The sequence below is a fragment of the Pan paniscus genome, chromosome 6 (genome assembly GCF_029289425.2).
Source record: "Pan paniscus chromosome 6, NHGRI_mPanPan1-v2.0_pri, whole genome shotgun sequence".
Taxonomy (NCBI): Eukaryota; Metazoa; Chordata; class Mammalia; order Primates; family Hominidae; genus Pan; species Pan paniscus.
Window position 1 is genome coordinate 104,246,785 of NC_073255.2, and position 16,592 is coordinate 104,263,376.

Genomic DNA, 16,592 nt, shown 5'->3' on the forward strand with positions numbered 1-16,592 from the left:
TAATCTCTCAGCAGAAACCCTACAAGCCAGAAGAGAGTGGGGGCCAATATTCAACATTCTTAAAGAAAAGAATTTACAACCCAGAATTTTGTATCAAGCCAAACTAAGCTTCATCAGTGAAGGAGAAATAAAGTACTTTACAGACAAGCAAATGCTGAGAGATTTTGTCACAACCAGCCCTGCCCTAAAAGAGCTCCTGAAGGAAGCACTAAACATGGAAAGGAACAACCAGTACCAGCCACTGCAAAAACATGCCAAATTGTAAAGACCACCAAGGCTAGGAAGAAACTGCATCAACTAATGAGCAAAATCACTAGCGAACATCATAATGAAAGGATCAAATTCACACATAACAATATTAACTTTAAATGTAAATGGACTAAATTCTCCAATTGAAAGACACAGGCTGGCAAACTGGATAAACAGTCAAGACCCATCAGTGTGCTGTATTCAGGAAACCCATCTCACGTGCAGAGACACAAATAGGCTCAAAATAAAGGGAGGGAGGAAGATCTACCAAGCAAATGGAAAACAAAAAAAGGCAGGGGTTGCAATCCTAGTCTCTGATAAAACAGACTTTAAACCAAGAAGACCAAAAGAGACAAAGAAGACCATTACATAATGGTAAAGGGATCAATTCAACAAGAAGAACTAACTATCCTAAATATATATGCACCCAATACAGGAGCATCCGGATTCATAAAGCAAGTCCTTAGAGACCTACAAAGAGACTTAAGACTCCCACACAATAATAATGGGAGACTTTAACACCCCATTGTCAACATTAAACAGATGGAGACAGGAAGTTAACAAGAATACCCAGGAACTGAACTCAACTCTGCACCAAGTGGACCTAATAGACATCCACAGAACTCTCCACCCCAAATCAACAGAATATACATTCTTTTCAGCACCACACCTATTCCAAAAATGACCACAAAGTTGGAAGTAAAGGACTCCTCAGCAAATGTAAAAGAACAGAAATGATAACAAACTGTCTCTCAGACCACACTGCAACCAAACTAGAACTTAGGATTAAGAAACTCACTCAAAACCACTCAACTACATGGAAACTGAACAACCTGCTCCTGAATGACTACTGGGTACACAACAAAATGAAGGCAGAAACAAAGATGTTCTTTGAAACCAATGAGAACAAAGACACAACATACCAGAATATCTGCGATACATTCAAAGCACTGTGTAGAGGGAAATTTATAGCACTAAATGCCCACAAGAGAAAGCAGGAAAGATCTAAAATGGACACCCTAACATCACAAACTAGAGAAGAGCAGACACATTCAAAAGCTAGCAGAAGGCAAGAAATAACTAATATCAGAGCAGAAGCGAAGGAAATAGAGACACAAAATAACCTTCAAAAAATCAATGAATCCAGGAGCTTTTTGAAAAGATCAACAAAATTGATAGACGGCTAGCAAGATTAATAAAGAAGAAAAGAGAGAAGAGTCAAATAGACGCAATAAAAAATGATAAAGGGGATATCACCACTGATCCCACAGAAATACAAACTACCATCAGAGAATACTATGAACACCTCTACACAAATTAACTAGAAAATCTAGAAGAAATGGATAAATTCCTCGACACATACACCTTCCCAAGACTAAACCAGGAAGAAGTTGAATCTCTGAATAGACCAATAACAGGCTCTGAAATTGAGGCAATAATTAGTAGCTTACCAACCAAAAATGTCCAGGACCAGATGGATTCACAGCCGAATTCTACCAGAGGTACGAAGAGGAGGTGGTACCATCCATTCTGAAACTATTCCAATCAATAGAAAAAGAGGGAATCCTCCCTAACTCATTTTATGAGGCCAGCATTATCATGATACCAAAGCCTGGCAGAGACACAACAAAAAAAGAGAATTTTAGACCAATATCCCTGATGAACATTGATGCAAAAATCCTCAATAAAATACTGGCAAACCAAATCTGGCAGCACATCAAAATGCTTATCCACCGTGATCAAGTGGGCTTCATCCCTGGGAGGCAAGGCTGGTAAAACATACTCAAATCAATGAACATAATCCAGCATATAAACAGAACCAATGACAAAAACCACATGACTATCTCAATAGATGCAGAAAAGTCCTTTGACAAAATTCAACAATGCTTCATACTAAAAACTCTCAATAAATTAGGTATTGATGGGACGTATCTCAAAATAATAAGAGCTATCTATGACAAACCCATAGCCAATATCATACTGAATGGACAAAAACTGGAAGCATTCCCTTTGAAAACTGCCACAAGACAGGGATGCCCTCTCTCACCACTCCTAGTCAACATAGTGTTGGAAGTTCTGGCCAGGGCAATTAGGCAGGAAGAGGAAATAAAGGGTATTCAATTAGGAAAAGAGGAAGTCAAATTGTCCCTGTTTGCAGATGACAGGATTGTATATCTAGAAAATCCCATCGTCTCAGCCCAATATCTCTTTAAGCTGATAAGCAACTTCAGCAAAGTCTCAGGATACAAAATCAATGACAAAAATCACAAGCATTCTTATACACCAATAACATACAAACAGAGAGCTAAATCATGAATGAACTCCCATTCACAATTGCTTCAAAGAGAATAAAATACCTAGGAATCCAACTTACAAGGGATGTGAAAGACCTCTTCATGGAGAACTACAAACCACTGCTCAATGAATTAAAGAGGATACAAACAAATGAAAGAACATTCCATGCTCATGGGTAGGAAGAATCAATATCGTGAAAATGGCCATACTGCCCAAGGTAATTTATAGATTCAATGCCTTCCCCATCAAGTTACCAATGACTTTCTTCACAGAATTGGAAAAAACTACTTTAAAGTTCATATGGAACCAAAAAAGAGCCCGCATTGCCAAGTCAATCCTAAGCCAAAAGAACAAAGCTAGAAGCATCACGCTACCTGACTTCAAACTATACTACAAGGCTACGGTAATCAAAACAGCATGGTACTGGTACCAAAACAGAGATATAGACCAATGGAACAGAACAGAGCCCTCAGAAATAATGCCGCATATCTACAGCTATCTGATCTTTGACAAACCTGAGAAAAACAAGCAATGGGGAAAGGATTCCCTATTTAATAAATGGTGCTGGGAAAACTGGCTAGCCATATGTAGAAAGCTGAAACTGGATCCCTTCCTTACACCTTATACAAAAATTAATTCAAGATGGATTAAACACTTAAATTTTAGACCTAAAACCATAAAGACCCTAGAAGAAAACCTAGGCAATACCATTCAGGACATAGACATGGGCAAGGACCTCATGTCTGAAACACCAAAAGCAATGGCAACAAAAGCCAAAATCGACAAATGGGATCTAATTAAACTAAAGAGCTTCTGCACAGAAAAAGAAACTGCTATCAGAGTGAACAGGCAGCCTACAGAATGGGAGAAAATTTTTGCAATTTACTCATCTGACAAAGGGCTAATATCCAGAATCTACTACGAACTCCAACAAATTTACAAGAAAAAAACAAACAACCCCATCAAAAAGTGGGCGAAGCATATGAACAGACACTTCTCAAAAGAAGACATTTATGCAGCCAAAAGACATGAAAAAATGGTCATCATCACTGGCCATCAAAGAAATGCAAATCAAAACCACAATGAGATACCATCTCACACCAGTTAGAATGGTGATCATTAAAAAGTCAGGAAACAACAGGTGCTGGAGAGGATGTGGAGAAATAGGAACACTTTTACACTGTTGGTGGGATTGTAAACTAGTTCAACCATTGTGGAAGTCAGTGTGGCGATTCCTCAGGGATCTAGAACTAGAAATACCATTTGACCCAGCCATCCCATTGCGGGGTATATACCCAAAGGATTCACTTTTGCACTGTTGGTGGGACTGTAAACTAGTTCAACCATTGTGGAAGTCAGTGTGGCGATTCCTCAGGGATCTAGAACTAGAAATACCATTTGACCCAGCCATCCCATTAATGGGTATATACCCAAAGGATTATAAAACGTACTGCTATAAAGACACATGCACACACATGTTTATTGCGGCACTATTCACAATAACAAAGACTTGGAACCAACCCAAATGTCCAACAATGATAGACTGGATTAAGAAAATGTGGCACATATACACCACGGAATACTATGCAGCCATAAAAAATGAGGAGTTCATGTCCCTTGCAGGGACATGGATGAAGCTGGAAACCATCATTCTCAACAAACTATCGCAAGGACAAAAAACCAAACACCGCATGTTCTCACTCATAGGTGGGAATTGAACAATGAGAACACATGGACACAAGAAGGGGAACATCACACACAGGGTCTGTTGTGGGGTGGAGGGAAGGGGAGGGATAGCATTAGGAGATATACCTAATGTAAATGACGAGTTAATGGGTGCAGCACACCAACATGGCACATGTATACATATGTAATAAACCAGCACGTTGTGCACATGTACCCTAAAACTTAAAGTATAATAAAAAAATTTTTAAAAAAACTCAATCGTAAAGAGAAGAATCGTTTACAAGTTTAATTGAAAACAGACATATGACAGTAATTTCAGACCCCGAACAAATTAACCTCAAGTCGCAGATAGGTATATACAGAGATGTAGATATAGGTACAGATATTTCTCTATCAAATGCCTTACTAATTCATATATCAAAAACCAAGGAGATAGATTTCTTTTTCCAATTTTCTCCAGCTGGTTGTTTAAATATAATTAGTCTGATACTCATAAACTACAGTCACAAATCAGTCTCATTGCATTAGTATAATTATATTGTATATAATTAGGGGTTTACATAAACATGCAATCAAATACATTTTTAAAATTACAGCTGAAAATGGCTACTTTTGTTTATATGTGTAAAGTGTTAATGAAGTATTTCTCCTCTTTTAGTCTCAGGTTCTTTTTTTAAAAAATCAGGGTACTAGTAATATTTACCTCATATAAATACTGTGAGGGGTAGTATAAAATAGAGTATGTAGAGTGCTCGATAATGTGGCAATCTCATTGTTACTGCTCATTAATATTATTTGAATCTGAATCTAAAACTCATCAGTCTGGATGTCCAGACTATTTATATTTTTCTTCTTTTTCTATCAGATACCACTTAAAATGTGAAGCTATATCACATATATATGGAAATTTTTATTTTTTTATTTTTTAAATTGCAATGGTATGTTCAAGTCATAATTTTTTTGGTTATCTAAATAAAGAGAAAAGGAAGAAGATGTGGCAGCAAATGACAAATCATGCTGTAGAATTAATAAATGTTGCCCAAACAAGCTGTGCAAGGTGATCCATTCAAGGGAAAAATACTGAAAATTCTGTTTACAATTTTAAATAATATTTTGAGACTTTCATGTTGATGCAGCTTAAAGGAATCAGAACTCAAATATTAGAAACTCTCCCTCAAAGTCCAAACAAATTTCTTGGAACTACCTCAAAATGTGATAAACAACAGGGCATCAGCACACCTGCTCCTACCATTCTTGTTTCTGAGTTTTCCCCAAGGAACAGTACTACTTGGCCAATAGCCATCATTTGCAAAAAGGTTCAAGGCCTCAAACAGACATCAGAACAAGTAGATTCTGGAAGAAAAATATTCTGAAAATACAAGCAAACAGTTAATGCAAAAAAAAAATTCTTTAATAGATAACAGAGCATTTTTTGTGGTTTTTGGTTTGTTTCTGAAACAACAAATTAGCCTAAGTTTCCCAGTCCTTTGGCCTCCTGACTTAAAATATCCATGAAGGGATAGAAAAAAGTAATTAAACTTATATTATTATAACACTTGTCAAGATGATTTAAGAGGATTATTTGGAAAAGCATCATTTAGCTTTTTAAATGAGTCATTTTTCTGTAACTCAAATGTTTTATGATTTACTGAGTGTATTTAACCAATATAGACTTCACAAGTCTTTCACATAAAATAGAAAATTTACAAACAGCCAGTACTATATTTGAATACATTTTTTGTTTCCTTCAACCAAGAATGGAACATTTAAAACCTTTTTTCAATTAATCACTTTTTTATTTTTTCAATTAATTTTTATTTTTTCAATTAATCACTTTCTCATTCTATTTTCCAATTAATCACTTCTATCTACTGGTTTCTGTAAATCACTTAAGGAAGGAAAAACTCTGAACTCATTTCCATTTATTCTTTTATTATAGTTTAGTTTCTAAAACATTTTATTCAATCTCTATTTTACAATATTCCTGAGAAGGACCTTATTGTCTTCAGCGAGCTTGTTTATTTAATTTTTTAAGAAATAAAATGCATTCTTATCACAATTTGAATATACATTTTTTAAATAAAAGAATTTAGAGTACAAGAAGTTACAAAGACAGCACGGAAAGGGCTCATGTAACCATAACCCAGCATCACTCATTGGTTATGTCTTAGTTATCTGTTGTATATAATACCTAATACCGAGCCCAGGAAATTCCATAAGATATATGTGCACTTCTATGTAATTTAATGACGTGTAGATCTATGTAACTACCACTGCAATCAAGACACAGAATGATTCCCTTACCTCAAAGATCTCCGTCATGCTACTCCTTTTTAGTCCTATCCACCTCCTTCCACCCACCTATTCAAACTCTTGCAATCACTAATACATTCACCATCTCTATATTTTTGCCATTAAAAGAGTGTTATATAAATAAAAACATACAGTATATGGCCTTTTGAAACTGTCTTTTCTTCACTCAGAATTATGCCCTTGAGATCCATTCTAGACAAACCGTGTGTCACAGTGTGTTCCATTGTATTATTGAGTGATATTTCATGGTATGCATGTACCACAGTTTGTTAACTATTCACCTATTGTAGGATATTTTGGTTGTTTCAAGTTTAGAGCTATTACAAAAAAAAAACCTATTTTATACAAAAAAAATGTATAAAATATTGTGTGTAGACATAAGTTTTTATTTCTCTGGGATAGTTTCCAGAAGTGTCATTGCTAGGTTCATATGTTAAACATATATTTAGTTTATTAAAAAACTGCTAACCAATTTCAAAATGGCTACATCATTTTAGATTTCCATAAGCAATGCATGGAAGATCCAGTTTCTCTACATCCTCACCATAATTTGGTATTTTTTTCTCATTTTAGCTGATATAATAGACATATGATATGCACAGTTGTGATCTTAATTTGCATTTCCCTAATGGGTAGTTGTGTTGAATATTTTTTCATGCATTAATTGCCATTCATGTATTATGTTTGGTGAAATGTCTTTTTCTGTCTTTGGCTATACTGTAACTTGTTTTGTTAAAAAAATAGGAAAATGAATTTCTTAGAAGAGTTTTTAATTGGCTTAGAAGAGCTACCCATTCATATATTATGTTTGATGAAATGTCTTTTTCTGTCTTTTGCCTACGTTGCAACTTGTTTGGCTAAAAAAATAGGAAAATGATATTCTTAGAAGATCTATGATCTAATAGTGAGCAGTATATTCTTTTATGGCTATAAAAATAGAATAGATTTATATAGACAAAATCAATATAATGAAATAGTACTCCAAATGTGTTTAATAATGTCTTTTAATCTTTATGTCATGATGAATTTGGTTTATTAATTAACATAAATATATGACATCATATCTCCCTTCTTGATGGTTTATATCATTTAATTTAAAAATATATGTATTTATTTAGTTCCTTTTCAATGAATATTTACATTTTCTTATAAATTGAAGCACTAGTTCTTTTTTCTATTTAGACATATTAGAATTCTTTGGACAAACAGCATAAATATATTACATGTTTATAATTTTTGTCTAATTGCCCTCATTTTTAAAAAAAGTGACACTAATGTGCTGTTTCACTAACAACAAACACACATGTGGTAATGGGCATTGTTCTGTACTGTCAAGATGCTCACTCAGAATTAAGATAAACATTTCCTAGATGCAGGAAATAATAACTGTTGATAGCTCACAGCCACCTATGACCATATAATCTAGAGGATCTTATAGTACTAGAGATATTAGAGGAAGGAAAAGATGCAATACACAACTTACAGGCAATCTTATGGTTCGGGAACATGCCTTTTCTTTTGGCAGAGAACTATATAATACTCAAAAACCAGTTCCTACTAATCTGATTGGCCAAAATGAGAAGGCGTATCTGACCAGGTGACATCAAGTAAACATGCAGCCTGAGCTGTCATTCAAGAGCTTGGTGTCTGCAGACCTGTAAAGTCAAAAGGTCCTGACTTCTATGTCATTTGCTGATGCTATTCCAGTTCCTATACATCATCTCACATCAATGGGCCCATAAGATTGATACCCATGATAGCAATAACAACCTACTCATGAATCCAACAGCATGGGCTCCTATTCAACAAGACTGATCTAGTTGCTGTATTGATAAAAGTTAAACTTGTCAGGTAAAGAGCTGCCATAATGTGATACCATCCCTTGAGGGTGGCTATTGATTACATTACACCCGTTCTCTAGTAGCAGAAGCAGTGATTCTTCTTTACCAGAATCAACAAATATTCTGAGTATGGGTTTGACATTCTTGCACCTCTATTCAAGGATATAAGGAGTATCTCATACAGTAAACCTGGTAAACTGCATAGATCAAATCTAAGGCACACACTTCAAAGTAAAGGAACTGCAAGAGATAATAGGATACACTGGTGCTATCACATTTGTACTGCCAGAATCTACTGGCTTGATAGAGTGACAGAACTGCCTTTTGAAGATACAGCTGAGACTTCAAGTTAGATATATTTCCTATGAATATGGTTAACTATCTAACAGAATGCATTCTATACTTTAAGTCAACAACCATTATTCTACATATATGGTGCTTCCAATGGGTAAAATACATGGTTCTGTGAACCAAAGTTTGGAAGCAGACATGAGAAGTGCCCTGCTTATAGTCATTCGCTGTGACTCACTTGAAGAGTTTGTGCTTTCTGCCCCTTGTTCCCAGAAGAAAACTGAAACAAAAACAAGAAACATTTCCACCAGAGTTTCTGTGTTATATTAAATTTAAATTTTTAACCTATGTCTCCTGCCTGACCACTTTGATCTGATGTCAAGATGAGAAGTCAAGTAAAGGAGTCATAATTTAGACAGGAGTAATTGACCCTGAACATCAGGAGAAGACAGAAATTTTAGAAAATGTTGGGGCAGGGAGGAATATATTTTATATCCACCTGATCAGCCAGGACCTATGCTATCTCATATAATGTCCCTGGCCAATTGTTATTATGGAGAAGGCTGAATACAATCTCATCGTACCTCTTTTAAATAAAATACTTTTTTACTAGGATATTTATATCATCTTTCCTTTTTCTTCATGCTTAAAAGATTCAAAATTTATTTTTTATTCAAAATTGTATTCACTATTATTCAAAATTTATTCATTATTTTTTAATGAAAGTGGGTGCTGACAGCCTGCTCTAGGAGTTGGCCTCCTAGGAGAACCCAACATCTAAAGTAATAATTAATAGAATAATTGAAACTGTGGATAAGTAATAACATGATATATTAGTTTATATATTAACTTAAACAGGAGCAGCAGAATGAAGCACCGTAGAACATGCCAGCTCTTAATGTTTTACACGTAATCACATTTTTCCTCTTCTTGACGTCATTTTTTTCTCTAGAACATATACCCTACGTATCTTCCTCCAAAGTAGAAATAATCAGACCACAGTTTCTCACTATGTGCACATGAATCATCAGATTTCAGGCAATGCCTGAGAGTCCTCATTTCTGAGAAGGTACCTAGAATTCTGGTCTGTGGATCACACTCTCAGTAGTAAAGACCAGACTTCATATGGAATGACACTGCTGGTTATTTCAGCTGCATATTTTTTTTCTAACTTTTCTAATTTGAGGCTCTACTTAACCTGGACAGTTGGGACTTGAATAAGTACCAGTGACTTCAAGTAAAATCCATAATATATCTTGGATTCATTCTAAATTCTCAGCTCTCCACAGATTATGATTAAAACAATAAAGATACTCCTAATAGTTTTATTGAATTTTTATCCAGAAATATGCCGCCTCTTTTTCTTTATTTAAACACCCTCTCCTCAGTATCAATTTTACCTGATTAAGTTATCAAGAATTTATACATGTAAGTTTCTTATACCTTTTTTCTTCCTAAATAATAAACGGTCACTTTTATCAATACTTTTATCAACACTTCTTTCTTAGCATTGTGTCTTTGGATGAGCATATTGTGTTATCCTTTCAACTATAATATAATCATCTTATTTTGTATCTCTCCATTGTTTTTCCATTATCATGCTCTGCAAGTCCTTACATTAACTATATATTGTTTCATTTTTTCCCTCCATATTCCATATCTGAATATTTATTCCTACATACTTTCCTTCCTTTGATCCTCCATTCATTTATTTTCCTCTATTCTGTGGATTACATCTGCAGGCTCTATGTGACATCTCCAATTATTTGATATGAAGTTCACTCTTTCTGATTTCTGGATTTATTTTTTAAGTCTCAGGTTCCATCCTAAGCCACATGGTTCTTCTTTTCTTCTACCTCACTGTTTGATTTCTTATGTCATACACCATCATAACCCACATATTCACACAGATATTCAAGACACAGAACCTTTCCATCACCACAAAGATCTCGTGTGTTGTCTTTTTATAGTCTCTCTCCCTCCCTCTCTTTCTCTCTCTTACACACACACGCACACACACCCACACACTTCCCTCTCATCCTCAGTGCTTCATAGTCCCTAGCAACCACTAACATGCCTTCTATTTCTACAATTTTGTCATTTTTTAATGTTACGTAAGTGAAATCATACTACATGCAACCTTTTGGGACTGACTTTTTTCCCCCTTGGTATAATTCTCTGGATATTTATCCATTGTTTCATGTGTCAATAGTTTGCTCCTTTTTTATTAATTAATAGTATCTCGTGGTATGGATGTACCACAGTGTATTTTACCATTCAACCGTTGAAAAACATGTAGACATTTGGAAACTAGACTGTTTCTCTTTTGGGATTATCACAAATAAAGTAGCTGGAAGTATTTGTGCACATGTTTTTGTATGACAATAAGTTTTTTATTTCTCTGGGATAAATACCAAGGAGTGCAATCATTATTTCATCTGGTAGTTGTATGTTTAGTTTTTTAAGAACCAGCTGACTGTTTCCTAGAGTGGCTATACCATTATACATTCCCACCAACAATATATGAGATGCAATTTTTCCACATCCTCGCCAGAATTTGGTGTGATTTACTTTTTAATTTTAGCCATTTCTATGTAATATCTCATTTACTCACACATTATTTAGATGTGTATTAGTTTTCAAATGTTGAAAAATTTGCCTATCTTTTTGAACTGATTTCTAATGTGACTTAAGAGCATACTATGGATATTTATCTGAGAGCATGCTATGGATGATTTCAATTATTTTTACATTTTTTGACTGGGTGTAGTGGCTCACGCCTGTAATCCCAGCACTTTGGGAAGCTGAGGTGAGCAGATCTCTTGAGCACAGGTGTTCAAGACCAGACTGGGCAATGTGGCAAAACTCTGTCTCTATAAAAGTACAAAAAAAAATTACTCGAGCATAGTGGCCTGCACCTGTAGTCCTAGCTCCTCAGGAGGCTGAAGTGGGAGGATCACTTGAGCCTGGCAGGTTGAGGCTGCAGTGAGCCATGATCATGCCACTGCACACCCTCCTGGGTGACAGGTTGGGACCCTGTCTCAAAAAAAATAAATTATTGAAGATATGATCTACATTATTAAATATTGTGTGGGTACTCGAAAAGAATGTGTTGCTGGTGTTGTTAGATGAAGTGTCCTATAAATGTGATTTAGATCCTGTCGGTTGATAGTGCTGTTGATTTCTATATCCTTGCTCACTTGAGGATTATATCCTCTATATCCTCACGATTTTTTGTTACTATTCTTTCAATGCATCACCTACTTCTCTGTAAATGTGGATAAAATCAATAAAATTAGGAGAGTAATCACAGAAGAGTAATATTTTACTGAGAGAAATGGAGGTTTGGGAAAGCTGAAGAAGTAGGCTCACCTTGCATTGAGAAACTGATATTAATTGTGGGGGCACACAGCTGCCCAAAAGACTAAATATGCCTCCAACTAAAAGCATAAAACTTAGTGAGATTGACCCTTCTATCATTATGTAATGCCCCTCTCTGTCTCTTACCTCCCTTTTTCTCTCTACCCCTCCCCTTCATAAAATAGGTGTTTTAAACAGTCCCTCTGCATACTCTTAGAATCACATCTAACAGGGCAATAATTTTGCTTTAACTACTAATCAATTTAGAAGACATAAGAGCAAAAGGATAGTATATTTATCTATTTTTTCTTTTCTCTGTTCTTTTCTGATGTTCCAATATTTCTTCTTTCATTTTCTTTTCTGTTTAGCAAACTTTCTTTAGCAATTCTTTCAGGGTAGGTCTGCCATCTACAATTATTTTAATTTTCCTTCATCTAACTGTCTTTTTCTCACTTATGAAGGATATTTTTACTGACTGTAGGACTGTAAGTTGAAAATTCTTTCCTTCCAGCACTTGAAAAATATTGTGTCACTACTTCTTGCTTCCATGGTTCACAATGGGAAATACACTGTCATTTACTATTTTCTCCTACAGGTAAACTTTTGCTTCTCTCTCACTCTCAGACAAGATTTCTTTCATAATCAAGATCTTTTCTTCTTTTTTGCTTTTCAGAGGTTTGTCTATATGTGTTTTGTTGAGAATTTATTTGTGTTGAAGTTGCCTGAGGTTTTCTTAGCTTCTTCAATCTGTGAGCACATACCTTTGGTCAAACTTGGAAAAGTTTTCAACTATCACTACTGCGATATATCTTTCTCCCTCTCCTTCTCCCTCTCCCTCCCTCTCTCTCTTTTCCACTGTCCTTCTGAGATTTCCCTGATATGACTGTTATAATTTGCTGCATTCCCAGAGGCCTCTGAAACTGCTTTTGTGGTTTTTTTCCTAGTATATTTTCTCTCCATCATTTAGCTTTGGTAATTTCTATTGTTATGTCTTCTAGTTCTCTGTTTCTTCTGTCCTTCCATTCTACTCTTGAGTTCATCCATGGAGATTTTAACTTAGGTTATTATATCTTTTAATTCTAAAACTTTCATTTGTTTTTTCTTTAGGTTTTCTATTTCTTTGCTTAGAATTCTACTTGTTTTTGTTTCTGTCAAAGAAAACCGTGTCTATAACTGCTTATTGAAGCATTTTTATAATGGTTGCTTTAAAATCTGCCTCAGATAATTCTAAAATCTCTGTTTTCTTGGTACTGACATCTGTTGATTGTCTTTTTATGTTCAGTTTTACATTACATTCTCTTGGTTCTTGGAATAACAAGTGATTTTTCATTTGATATTGGTATTATGGATATTATATAAGGAGACCCTGGAACATTTTTAAACCTTTTGTTTTAGCTGGCTTTCTCTGGTAGCACTTTAGCAGGGAAAGGGAGACACCAGCTTCTTTCTACAAGGTATGAATAAAAATACAGCTTCCCCACTCAGCCTCTGTTGACACCTAAGGGGTAGGGATTTTGATTACTGCTGCATGGAGAAGGGAGATTCAGAGCCCTGCTAGGTCTTCTCCATGGATAACTAACTGTATTAGCCTGTTTTCATGCTGCTGATGAAGACATACCTGAGACTGGGTAATTTATAAAGAAAAACAGGTTTAATGGACTTACAGTTCCACATGATTGGGGAGGCCTCACAATCATGGCAGATGGCGAAGGCACATCTTACATGGCAGCAGAGAAGAGAGAATGAGAGCCAAGTAAAAGGGGAAACCCCTTTTCAAACCATCAGACCTTGTGAGGCTTATTCACTACCACTAGAACAGTTTGGGGGAAACTGCCCCATGATTCAGTTATCTCCCACCAGGTTTCTCCCACAACATGTGACAATGATGGGAGCTACAATTCAAGATGAGATTTGGGTGGGACACAGCCAAACCATATTAATCTGCTCCTGGTCACTCCCAAATCTCATGTGCTCAACTTTCAAAATAATCATGCCTTACCAACAGTCCCCCAAAGTTGTAACTCATTTCAGAATTAGCTCAAAAGTCCTCAGTCCAAAGTCTCATCTGAAACAAGGCATGTCCCTACTGCCTATGAGCCTCTAAAATCAAAGCCAAGTTATTTACATCCTAGAGACAATGGGGTAGCAGGCCCTTGCATGAATACACCCATTCCAAATGGGAGCAATAGGCCAAAATGAAGGGGCTACAGGCCCCATGCAAGTCCAAAATACAGTGGGGTAGTCAAATCTTAAAGCTCCAAAACCATCTCCTTTGAAGAGATCCATGTCTCACATCCAGGTCATGCTAATGTAAGAGGTGAGCTCCCACAACTTTGAGCAGTTCCGGCCCTGTGGCTTTGCAGGGTACAGCCTCCCTCCTGGCTGCTTTCACAGGCTGGTATTCAGTGCCTGCAGCCTTTCCAGGTGCATGGTGCAAGCTGTCAATGAATCTACCATTCTGGGGTCTGGGGGATTGTTGCCCTCTTCTCACAGCTCCACTAGGCAGTGCCCCAGTGGGGACTCTGTGTAGGGGCTTCAACACCACATTTTCCTTATATAGTGCCTTAGCAAAGGTTCTCCATGAGGGCCCTGTCCTTGCAGCAAACTTCTGCCTGGACATCAGGCAATTCCATATATTCTCTGAAATTTAGGTGAGAGGTTCCCCAGTCTTAATTCCTAACTTCGTGCACCCACAGGCTCACCACCATGTGGAAGCTGCCAAGGTTTGGGGCTTGCACCCTCTGACATCACAGCCCAAGCTGCACTTTGGCCCCTTTTAGCCACAGCTGGAGCAGCTGTGATGCAGGGCACCAAGTCCCTAGGCTGCACAGAGCACGGTAGGGGGTGCACGGGGGTGGCCCTTGGCCCAGCCCATGAAACCGTTTTTTCCTTCTAGGCCTCCTGGCCTGTGATGGAAGGAGCTGCCACAAAGGTCTCTGGCATGCCCTGGAGAAATTTTTCACATTGTCTTGGTGATTAACATTTGACTCCTTACTACATATGCAAATTTCTGCAGCTGGCTTAAATTTCTACCCAGAAAATGGTTTTTCTTTTCTATTGCATGGTCAGGCTGCAAATTTTCCAAATTTTTATGCTCTGTTTTCTTTTAAAACTGAATGCTTTTAACAGCACCCAAGTCACATCTTGAATGTTTTGCTGCTTAGAATTTTCTTCTACCAGATACCCTAAATCATCTCCCTCAAGTTCAAAGTTCCACAAATCTCTAGGGCAGGGGCAAAATGCCGCCAGTCTTCTTGCTAAAATTCAGCAGGAGTCACCTTTACTCCTGCTCCCAGCAAGTTCCTCATCTCTATCTGAGACCACCTCAGCCTGGATTTAAATCTCCATATCATTATCAGCATTTTGGTCAAAGCCATGCAAGTCTCTAGTAAGTTCCAAACTTTTCCAATCTTCCTATCTTCTTCTGAGCCCTCCAAACTCTTCCAATCTCTGCCTGTTACCCAGTTCCAAAGTCGCTTCCACATTTTCAGGTATCTTTACAGCAGCACCCCACTCTACTGGTTCTTACATACTATATTAGTCTGTTTATATGCTGCTAATAAAGACATACCCAAGACTGGGAAATTTATAAAGAGAAAGGTTTAATGGACTCACAGTTCCATGTGGCTGGGAAGCCTTCACAATCATCATGGTAGGCAAAAGGCACATCTTACATGGTGGCAGGCAAGAGAGGAGAGCCAAGTGAAAGGGGAAACCCCCTTGTCAAGCCATCAGATCTCATGAGACTTATTCACTACCAAGAGAACAGTATGGTGGAAAACCCCTTCTTGATTTAATTATCTCCCACTGGTTTCCTCTCACAACACATGGGAATTACGGGAGCTACAATTCAAGATGAGATTTGGGTGGGGACACAGCCAAACCATACAACTTCCCCATCTTGTTCCTTTACCCTTTATGTTCTTAACTTCTCTGACTTCTTTCTGCTTTTCAGTCTTTCTATGTCAGCTTATTGTATCCAGTGTTTTTAGTTGTGATTAGCTGAAAGAAAATAAGAAAAAGTATATCTATTTCACTTTCCCAGAAGTGAAACATTTTATTTGTTTTTAATTTTTGTTATAACACTATGCAAAAGCTCACTGCTTTTAGTTGGAGGCATATTTAGTCTTTTGGGCAACTACGTGCCCTCATAATTCATATCAGTTTCTCAATGCAAGGTGAGCCCCCATGATCAGCTCTCCCAAACCTCCATTTCTCTCAGTAAAAAATTATTCTTCTGTGATTATTCTCCTAATTTTATTGATCTTATCCACCATTACAGGAAAGTAGGTGATGCCTTGGAAGAATAGTAACAAAACTTAGTAATCCCTTCAATTCTAAGTTCAACATCAGCTGTAGCCTATGGAGAAATTAACAGGAGTCTTAGTGATGCAGCTTTATATCCTCAGGTCAGCTACTTGACCTCTTGCTATATCTGGAGAAGCAACTGAGATCTTAGCAATCTCATGGAAAAGTAATATTGTCTTCGTACATTTTTACTTTTATTTCTTGAATCAATTGTGCAAAATGCCAAATTTCCATATCTGATTTTGTATC